We start from the raw sequence: 11140 nt of genomic DNA, 5'->3' as shown, positions 1-11140 counted from the left end.
AATGGCACGATCTCGGCTCACCGCAACCTCCACCGCCTGGGTTCAGGCAATTCTCCTGCCTCAGCCTCCTGAGTAGCTGGGATTACAGGCACGCACCACCACGCCCAGCTAATTTTTTGTAGTTTTTAGTAGAGACAGGGTTTCACCATGTTGACCAGGACGGTCTCGATCTCTTGGCCTCGTGATCCACACGCCTCGGCCTCCCAAAGTGCTGTGATTACAGGCGTGAGCCACCACGCCCGGCCTGAGTAGCTCCCTGACCGATCCCCAGACGCCTAGGAAAACTGAGAATATCGTTTCCATGAGCTAACAAGAAGCAGTGGTTCTCAAAATGTGGTCCCTGGATCAGCAGCATCAGCGTTACTTGGAAACTTGCTAGAAAAGCAAAATCAGGAGCTGTGATTTAGGGCCCAGCAATCTGTGTTTTAACAGTTGCTCCAGGTCATTCTCATGCAAGCTCAAGCTTGAGAGCCACTAGCTGCAGGGAACGTTTGAAGTTTTTTTCTTGCACTCATAGCATTAATCGGGGAACTCTTAAGTAACATCTATGCATGAAAAATAAATACGTTTCATTTTTGTACTGTTCAATTATGGTTTTTATGTCATCTCTTTCTTAAAAAAGCCTGGAAACCAGGGTAAGGCAGCATTCAGTCTGGCTTGCTTGTTTTGTTTTACTTCAACCAGGTAGAACCTTGTACAAAGAGAAATGGTTATTTGATATAACATAGTTCGAAGAGGCACAAGAGCATCTCTCCTTTCTCGCAGAAAGATGCTGCCTGACATTCAGTCTTTGACTATGAATCCCCCTGGTTTAAAATAGTATTAGATGAACAATATCCCTGGGAGGGGTAACACGTTAACCTATCAGTGAAGTATACTTTTATTAAGAATGGGTTTGAGGCAAACCCCTGGTATTCCAGGATTTACTATTCTAAGCTTCAATGATTCGCAAGTAATCTCAAAAATTTATGGCATTTAGAAAGTGTACCTTTTGCTGCGGAAACCAGTCATATCCCTGGTAGATGAGCCTAAGAGACCACGCAGAATCTTTATCTTAAGGCAGCTTAAAAACAATCTTGGTCATTTTGTTGTTAAAAAAAGGGAGAGGGGATAAAATGGCATAGGCCTAATGGGGTTGTTACGAAGATGAAATAAATTAATTCATGAGCTCTATTTTACATAAGACCAGATAACTACATCGTATCAGTGAGATGTGATAATGACAATTGTCTGCTTGTTCCTTTAGTGTTCACTCTTGTTATAGTTTACTACTGTCTTCTTTGAGAAAATAGAATTTTCAAATTAGCTATTAGATATATACATTTGAAGAGTCCCGGCTTTGAGGTGAATCCAGATCTTCTCAAAATCCACTGTGGATTCTGACTGGTTGCTAGTTTGAATGGGCAGGGGGAGGACTGGGCAGTCTGGGTACCTGGGGAGTAGGGGTGTTGGGAGAGTTGTCAGAAGGGCGGGGCAGTACTGAAATTGGCAGTGAAACAAAGGGAGTATTTATGCTTAAAATAAATTTTGCCAGAGTGAGGTAGTATTCCCATTGTTTTCAGGAAGAGCTCAAGTTGTCATTTTCCATGTTATCAGCAAATAAAATTTTGGTAGAAGGAAGTGTCAGATGAGAGGTTTGTGTAAAACCAAGCACAAAGTCCCACATGACAGGCTGACATTTTTGGAGTGGGGGCCCAAACAATAAATTTTTCTGCACAATATAGTTAAACACCCAGGTTGCACGGATGTCCTTTTAATAGCCGCAGAATTCTTTTAGTGATGCTTAAGGATGGCTTCCTTCCTGGTGGGAGTAGAATCCCAGGATGTCTGCCAAGATGTATTACTTAATGTTCTCTGTTTCTCAAAGGTTCAGTAAGCAAAAGGGGTTATTCGGAGCAAGCTGCTGGGGGGATGACAGGAACAACCACCTCGATGTATAAATTTGAGACCTTTAACCTCTCAGCTGTCAAATTTCAATATTTCTGGTCACAATGTTAAATGCGCTCCAGTATCCGTTTCGGAGAACTCTGATGAAAAAATCAAAGTTTGCTTTTATATTTACACACTGTTAGTAAGTTGTTAAAAGAAGAATAAAGCAAGGTGACTGCTGGCCGTATTTTGTATTCGTGGCTTTACAGCTTCAGCATAATAAACCAGAACCTGTGTTTTCTCTGTAACTTATCATGCAAGCTCCAAATGACTTAGTGTTATGCCAGCTCTGTATCTTCTACCTTTTAAGAATGATAAACACAGTATATTGAAGGTAAAGTTTAAAACCAGGGTGATGAAGGAGGTAGGGAAATACGGGCTGAAACAGGACTTTTAAGATCTTTCCATTTAAAACCAAATGTGTGTCTGTACATGCAGAATATAGTGTCAGTCTGCATAGTCTATCTCTCATTCCTTCTTACAAATATGTGCATAATAACCTAAAACATACTACTGGGATTGGAAACGGGGACTTCACATTCTGTTATGTGGATGCAGTATTACCTTTGGGCAGTAGTGCTGTGTTTTGTTTTGTCCTGTGCAATTCTGTAGACACATCTTCCATCATAATGACCTTTCTGACAGCAGATGGGTGGGGGAAAAATGGTTTGAGAAAACCATTTTCCTTTCATGCAGCAAGCAATAATTACTTGAAGTGTGTGACATCGATGGAGTGGGCAGGCTTACCCAAGGACCCATATTGGAAACTTCCTTTGATTCTAGCTCCCCTTTTATTCTGTCAATACGCTTGTGCAGAATAGAATGCTTAAATTTTATCTTTTTAGAAATCTGTGATGCTTGGGAACACTTTGATTCCACAGATATTTTCACCTATCTTTCAGGGATTCTCTAAATTAGACTGACCAGGGCCCAGGCAAGCTCTGTGTATATCCATTTTATATGTTTCTCTGCCCTGCTGGGCACTGCAGCATGGAAAGGGCCACCGTGGGCCACTGCAGAGAGAGTGGACAGTGACAAAGGAAGCTGTTCTTTCTGTCAGGACATGCATCGGAGGATTTGAGGAATATGAATAATGACCACATGCTGCCTGGGCCCAGAGAACTGAGCATTCCACATCCACGCGTAGTGGAACACTTGCCTATTGACATAGAAAGGCTCCATTTCTTTATGTAAGCCCATTTCAGATACTGGTAAATTAAACTTTTAGGTCAAAAATCAATATAAAAATATGTCCAGATTTGTGACAGTGGAAATTACTCATGCACATCATGCATCTCCTGGAGAGAACAGTGATGGGGAATAGGTCTGAGGAAGTATCCTGCTTTGGCAGTGCTCTTATTCTCTTCTAGATGTCAACAGTAGTTTCTGATCAGGATATTGTATTAGTTCATTTTCATGCTTCTGATAAAGACATACCCAAGACCGGGTAATATATAAAGAAAAAGAGGTTTAATGGACTCACAGTTTCACGTGGTTGGCGAGGCCTCACAATCATGGTGGAAGGCAAAAGGCACATCTTACAAAGTGGCAGACAAGCAAATGGGAGAATGAGAACCAAGTGAAAGGGGTTTCTCTTTATGAAGCCATCAGATCTCGTGAGACTTATGCGCTACCACCAGAACAGTATGGGGGAAACTGCCCCCATGATTCAGTGCTCTCCCACTGGGTCCCTCTCACAACAGGTGGGAATTATGGAAGCTACAATTCAAGATGAGATGGGGGTGGGTGACACAGCTGAACCACATCAGATATCATGAGATTAAAGCATGTCCTCTCTTTTCTAACCCATGAAATACGTTTTAGTTAACTCTGCAGTCTGCTTGATGTGTAACTTCTACCACACACATGACTTGCCATTCACGATAATCCATACTTTCTCTCCTCAATGTTTCATGGAGACTGAAAACTTCTTGATGGCACAGCCTGCTTATGGTGTCATCAACAGAGCATCATGTTTCTGTGGTTCTCCCAAAGGACTCCTGTCACCTTTTGCTTCAACCCCTGCCTCTGCTTGTCTCTCTGTCCCCACCCAGTGCTTTGCACCCTGAAGCTTCTGTCTTCTGTTCGGCCCACATTGCTCTACGCAGCAATAAAAGTGCTATTGCCCAAAGCGCTAGCAACAGAAGATATTACAAATCAGAGACTTGGACTGATGGTTTTGAGGAATCTGAGAGGTGCATCTCTGCATGGACAAGTATAAGTGTTAAGTATATATGGCCAGCATTACTGACCTTGGATTCTCCAGTCTCCTTCATACCAGGGACCTCTCCTTGGCCGTGTTTTCTTTCAGCCCCTGCCTACTGCTAGACAACTTTCCATTCAGGCCACTCGTCTCTTCTCTCCTTGTTTCCCAGGTTCAGGGTCCTCCATCCCCCGTCTTTTGGGGTGTTCCAGATAAATTGGAAAGGAAAAACTAAGTTACTTTATTATGTAGAGCAAATTAACCCTTATTGTCTCCCAATAAGCCTCATTCAATAAATGTGGACATAAATGTTTTTAATACTTGTGGAGGTGATATTTTGAGGCAAGAGAGCACTTTGGTAGAGACCCTGTTTCACTAAGCTGAAAGCTTGTCCTGCCTCTTCAATATCTAAACTATTCCAACTGAATTTCTCATCTCACTATTTGACTTAACCAAAAATGTAGGAGTTACCACCAAGTGACACTGAGCTATCCTGTGACTTTTTCCTCTTTATGCATGAAGTTCAGTAAAGAAGGGAGTAAGAAGGCATGTTTTCTGAGTTGAAAGGATAAGGAAGAGGTAGACCATTTGATCAGGAGGGATTATTCTCACTTCTAATAGATGTACATGCACTTGCATGTACCATGGAATGTCTCTTATCCAACTTCCATTTAACCTGTTTCCCATTCCCGCTAAAAAACATACTGACTGGGATCAAGATGCATTGAACACTCACAGTCAGGTGGGCTGCTTTCTGGCCAGGTGAGTTGATGCTTCCAAAATCAGTCGGATTTGTTCCCAAACTGTTTATGACACTTGTACTTGCTATTATAATCACATAATTTAATTAAATATTACATAAGTTGAGGAAACATGAATACAAAAATGAAAGAGAATTGGTTCTGCTAAAATGAATTTGAATTCTCTGAAAAGGCTTGATAAAATTAGGTCTTTAGAATTTTTGCTATTATATAAGATATGGATGAGATGACTGCAAATAATTGGGAAAAGCTATGAAAGTCTACAAATTAGATGCTTTTTTTTTTTGAGATGGAGTTTCACTTTTGTTGCCTAGGCTGGAGTGCAATGGTGCGATCTCAGCTCACTGCAACCACCACCTCCTGGGTTCAAACAATTCTCCTGTCTCAGCCTCCTGAGTAGCTGCGATTATAGGCGCTTGCCACTGCGCCTGGCTAATTTTTGATATTTTTAGTAGAAATGGGGTTTCACCATGTTGGCCACTCTAGTCTCGAACTCCTAACTCCTAACCTTAGGTGATCCATCTGTCTTGGCCTCAGAAAGTGCTGGAATTACAGGCATGAGCTACCACTCCCAGCCGCTTTGTCAGTACTTTCAAGTTTTCATCCTGGTTTAAATAGATAGAAACTGATAATTGTTGAGGCGTTATGGGCCTAGTGTACATAAACAAGACTTCACAGAACCCCAATTAGAGAACCCACACTTAGGCCTTTCCTCTATTTACAGCAAAAAATTAACAAATGAATATATGGTTGTGCATGTTTTAAGATGAAATAGCAAAACGTAAGGTATGAATCTATTAGTATTTTTATTTCATTTCTAAGAAACTATTTCAAATAGTTAATTCACTCTGGGGTTACTGTAATGCTGAGAGGGCTTCAAATCTATGTGCCTGTACACAGAACACTAAATACTAGATGTGGATAGAACATTGGTGTGCATTTGGCATTAACCCTCACACCATCTCACTGGAGCATCAGTGGGATTTCTAGACAGAAATATACAGAGAGGTTGTCTTTGCTCTTCTGCTTACATGTCTTAATACCTCAGGCTGACCCTGGCCTTGCTCTGATCCAGATGCCTTTGGCCACATCCTTGGCCCATGTTAAACTGGCTACTCTTGTTTAACCTAGCACACCAACAATGGAGAACTCTCAGTGACTGTATTGGAAATTACTCCAAATATAGTCTTTGAGGGACAGACTTTAGGCTTATGCTACACAGGCTTATAAACCGCATTCTTCGCCTGGAAGCTACTTGTGTGCTTAACTGCTACCTGTGAAATCCATACAAATGTGAGAAGTGTGACTTTCCTTGGATATTAACAAAGAGTTGTTGGTGAATCTCTTTAGGTACTGGGGATGAGAGGCTTTATAGATTTTCTTTTTCTTTTTTTCATTAGATTTTTTTTGGGGGATATGAAGTCGTTGTTTATTGTATTTTTAATTTTTTTAATTTATATTTTTCCTTAAGTTATTCGGGTACAGATGGCGTTTGGTTACATTGGTAAATTCTTGAGTGGTGATTTGTGAGATTTTGGTGCACCTGACACTGAGCTGTATACACTGCACCATATTTGTAGTCTTTTATCCCTTGCCCTCTTCCACTCTTCCCCCCAAGACCTCAGTGTTCATTGCATCATTCTCAATTATAAAACGAAAAGGAAGTGTTGAGGAGGAAACTCTGATGGGTACTTGGGGCAAAGAGGAGACCCCTAGGAGCCGGCTGAAGGCAGCTCATCTGTTCTGCATGAGAAGAGAGGAATAGACTGTTTGTTGCTGTAGGGAGATAATGGAGTAAGGGAATGAAAGGAGGGTGGGGGCCGTGAGAGACTGACTGGAAGGCTGCAAGTTCTCTGGTGTGACCCCTTCCTCTGACCCCACCCCAAAATCTCCAGTAAGAGGAAGAACTCATGAAATGCTTGGCTTTGAGTGAATTGTACGTGTATGCATACACTTTGTGAAAACTTACTTCTGGGCTGAGATTGGCGCTGAAACTGACACAAAATAAGAATGGAGGAAAAATGTGCTGCTGGTGCATGGAGACAGAGTGATGCTTAGCAGAAAGCCAATGGGAACTCTGGAAGGCCACAGATAGAGCTTGGGATATCAGGAGGCATGGACTGAGGTTGCCTCAAGCGTAGCTTGCTTTCTAAAGGACAGGGGCATTCTTAGGCACCTGGTATAGAGATGAGCATACACTGACTACTACATATATATTATACTGTACTTTAAGTTCTGGGGTACAAGCGCAGAACACGCAGGTTTGTTACATAGGTATACATGTGCCATGGTGACTGGCTGCATCCATCACCCAGTCAACTACATTAGGTATTTCTCCTAATGCTATCCCTCCCCTAGCCCCCCAACCCCCCAACAGTCCCTGGTGTGTGATGTTCCCCTCCCTGTGTCTATGTATTTTCATTATTCAGCTCCCACTTATGAGTGAGAACATGCTGTGTTTCTTTCTCTGTTCTTGTGTTAGTTTGCTGAGAATGATGGTTTCCAGCTTCATCCATGTCCCTGAAAAGGACGTGAACTCATCTTTTTTTATGGCTGCAATAGCATTCATAGTGTATATGTACCACATTTTCTTTGTCCAGTCTATCACTGATGAGTATTTGGGCTGGTTTCAAGTCTTTACTATTGTGAACAGTGCCACAATAAACATATGTGTGCATGTGTCTTTATGATGGAATGATTTATAATTCTTTGGGTATATGCCTAGTAATGGGATTTCTGGGTCAAATGGTATTTCTGGTTCTAGATCCTTGAGGAATTGCCACACTGTCTTCCATAATGGTTGAACCCATTTACACTCCCACCAACAGTGTAAAAGTGTTCCTATTTCTCCACCTCCTCTCCAGCATCTGTTGTCTCCTGACTTTTTAATGATTGCCATTCTAACTGGTGTGAGATGATAAGAGATATATATATTTTTAAGGAATAAATATTTGGGTGAATGGAGAAAGCTGTTTGGGTCAGAGTCCCTCTGTGCTTCAAGTTAGGCCTATTATCAGTTAGAAGGAAAATGAATGAAGTTTCAGGGTATGATTCTAGGGACTGGTGCCAACCTGTTGGAGAAGCCAGTGGTGCCAGCTCAGTCTCTCTACCCTCTAAAGGTGTTGTTGTCTCCTTGGAGTTTTAAGCCAAGGTCAACATACTCCCAGGGCAGCCTGTCCTGGCTGTTCCAGGCACACTGAAACACTTCACCATGTTTTAGATGATACTTTTTCAAATACATATAAAATTGGGATTAGTGTTGGATTTTCTAAATTTAGCAGAAGGGCCCAACTTTCTTGATGACTCTTCCCTATTGGTTGTTAAGAGTGAAGTTAGCACTTTTATTGAAGAACTGACTTCAATGAGCCAAAGTTGAGACACTGTCACGTAGGAGAAGGCTTTTCTAAAGCCATTAAGTGTTAGATGATCCAAAGTAGATTCAGGGGTCATAGAGTAAACTGGAGCTTCAAAGATTCTTAGGCAAGGTTTCCTCTTCTGTGCTCCCCACAGATTTTGTTCTCATTTCTTTATTGCAATTATCGCATCATATTATATGTAATTACGGGAGCCATCTCTCTCAATTTATTGGAAGCCCATTGAGAACAGTAACCAAATCATATTCATCTTTTTAATCATCAGTACTTTGGACAGAGGCTTAGACTATGATACATGCTTGTTAAAATGTAGTGGAATGAATGAATGGGTAGATGTACATTATCTTCTTATTTTCAGATGAGGACACTAAAACTTTCCCCAGGACACAGAGCAAGTTGGTGGCAGAATTAGAACCAGAAAACGTTTCTGATGTTAGCATTCTTTCTTATATTTCCTCTTTCAAGAAATTTGCTTGGGATGGGGTCCATGCCTTACATGTATACTGAGTAGCACCTAGTATAATTTCGGCTGTTTCTGAAGAGGTAGGACCACTTGTTGCCTAGGCGACTGGAGAAATGTAGGAAGGTGGCAATTGTCTGTTGGCAACAATGGACTCAGCCAAGAATCTGAAACGTGGCTCTTTCTGCTCATCTCTGAACAATAGCCTTAAGGGAGAAATGTGTTAAGAAATGACAGGCACACTGGCCCATGCCTGCCATTTCAGAACTTTGGGAGACTGAGGTGGAAAGATCGCTTGAGCCGGGAGTTTGAGACCAGCCTGGGAAACATAGCAAGACCATGTCTCTGAAACTAAAAAAAAAAAAAAAAAAAAAAAAAAAAAAAAAAAAAAAAAAAAAAAAAAAAAAAAAAAAAAAAAAAAAAAAAAAAAAAAAAAAAAAATTAGCCAGGCATGGTGGCACATACCTATAGTCCCAGCTATTCAGAATCAAGGCAAGAGGATTGCTTGAGCCTGGAAGTTCAAGGTAACAATGAGCAATGATTGTATCACTGCGCTGAAGCCTGAGTGAGAGAGTAAGACCCTGTCTCTAAAAAATAAAAAAAAAGTTAAATACTTCTCTAACGCTGTGATACTTTCACTCCTTCTCTTAAGTAGTGAAAATTCTGGAACCACTTTTTGACATAAAGAGAGAAATTCCACTGTGGTGAAAGGCAAGGCAGGCAAGAGGCTCTCTTGCCCATGTCTGTCCCAATGGTAGGCTCTGAGGTTGCTGTCAAGGCTGGTTGTCTGAGCTCTTCTAGGTGGATACCTTGCCCACCTTACAAGACATTTTCTCCACAGCAGCTGGATTCATCCATTCAAAACGCAAGTCCAATGTTGCTACCTCTCTGCTCAAAACACTGGAATGGCTTGCTCAGAATAAAAGGCAGAGTTTGATAATGGTCCACAAAGCCCTCCGTGATCTAGTGGGCAGCCCTCCATCACATCCTCCTATTCCACCTTTGTCTCTCCCACCCCACCCCCTTGCTTGCTGAGCTTCTGCACAATGCCCCCCTTGCTGTTTAATAGACAACCAAAGCACACCCTCACTGCCTTTACACCGAGCATCTCCTCTTCCTGGTGTGCTGTTTCTTCAGACAGATGCATGATTTTCTCCCTCACTTCCTTTAAGGCTCCACCCAAATATTTCCTTATCAGAGTCTTCCTAGATCACCTTATTTAAAATAGCAGCTGCTCAATCTGACCACTTTATTATTCTCTATCTTACTGTATTTTATCTTTAATTCTCTTTCTAACTATATATCAATCATATCAATCATCTATCCATCCGTCCATCTGTCTGTCTATCCAGCCATCTATCTATCTGTTAGCTTTTTCCACTAGAGTGAAGTTTTATAACAATAGAGATTTTCCTCCCTCTTGCCATATCACTAGCCCCTGGAACAGTGCCTGACCCACAGCAGCGCTTAATGAGTATTTGTTGAATTAATTGAATGATTAAGACTGTGTGAGTTCAGAGAATGCAAAATAATTCAATACAACCAGTGTTAGTCCATTTTGCATTGCTCTAAAGGACTATGTGAGGCTGGGTAATTTATAAAGAAAGGAGGTTTATTTGGCTCACCTTTCTGCAGGCTGTACTAGAAGCATGGTGCCAGCATCTGCTTCTGGTGAGGGCTTCAGGGAGCATCCAGTCATGGCATAAAGGGAGGGAGAGCTGACATCTCACATGTGAGAGAGAGGCCAAGAAAAAGATGCCAGACTGTTTTAAACAACCAGCTCTTGTGTGAACTTTCAGAGCAAGAACCCACTCATTACCATGGGGAGGTGGCAAGTGATTCAGGAAGTATCTGCCTCAATGATCCAAACACCTTCCACTAGGCCCCACCTCCAACACTGGGAATCACATTTCAACACGAGATCTGGAGGGGACAAACATCCAAAGGGTATCAGAACCTAAGTTTAACATTCATAGAAGGGTACATCTGTGGCAGAGTTCAGCATTAGAAAGTACAGCTGTTGGCATGCACTCTGCCTACCTCTTGTCCTGGGCTCCCTTCTGATTATGAGTGAGTGGTCACTGAGCAGACTGCTGCATTCTTATTGTTCGGTTAGGACTTCTGTGCAGTCAGTTTTAGAGGTGGATGTCACTGAAAGCAAAGTTGAATGTCAGATTAGCCTTAGTCTTCATAGACCAGCAGCATCTGCAGAAGATGGACGATTTACCTTCTTTTTTATTATAATTGTTTTCTACGTTTTTTTGGTCACTCTGGTACAACATGTCAAGGTGAAAATACCACTGCTGACAGTTTTCCTTATACACTGCATGTCGAGATGAGTGGTTGATGGAGAGGACTGGAAGCCCAGGGATAGCCCAGAGGGAGTGGAAACAATAGCTGGATGGAAGCAGCT

Source organism: Cebus imitator, unplaced genomic scaffold, assembly GCF_001604975.1.
Source record: "Cebus imitator isolate Cc_AM_T3 unplaced genomic scaffold, Cebus_imitator-1.0 Scaffold325, whole genome shotgun sequence".
Taxonomy (NCBI): Eukaryota; Metazoa; Chordata; class Mammalia; order Primates; family Cebidae; genus Cebus; species Cebus imitator.
The sequence above is the reverse complement of the archived record's forward strand: the minus strand, read 5'-3'. Positions refer to the sequence as shown.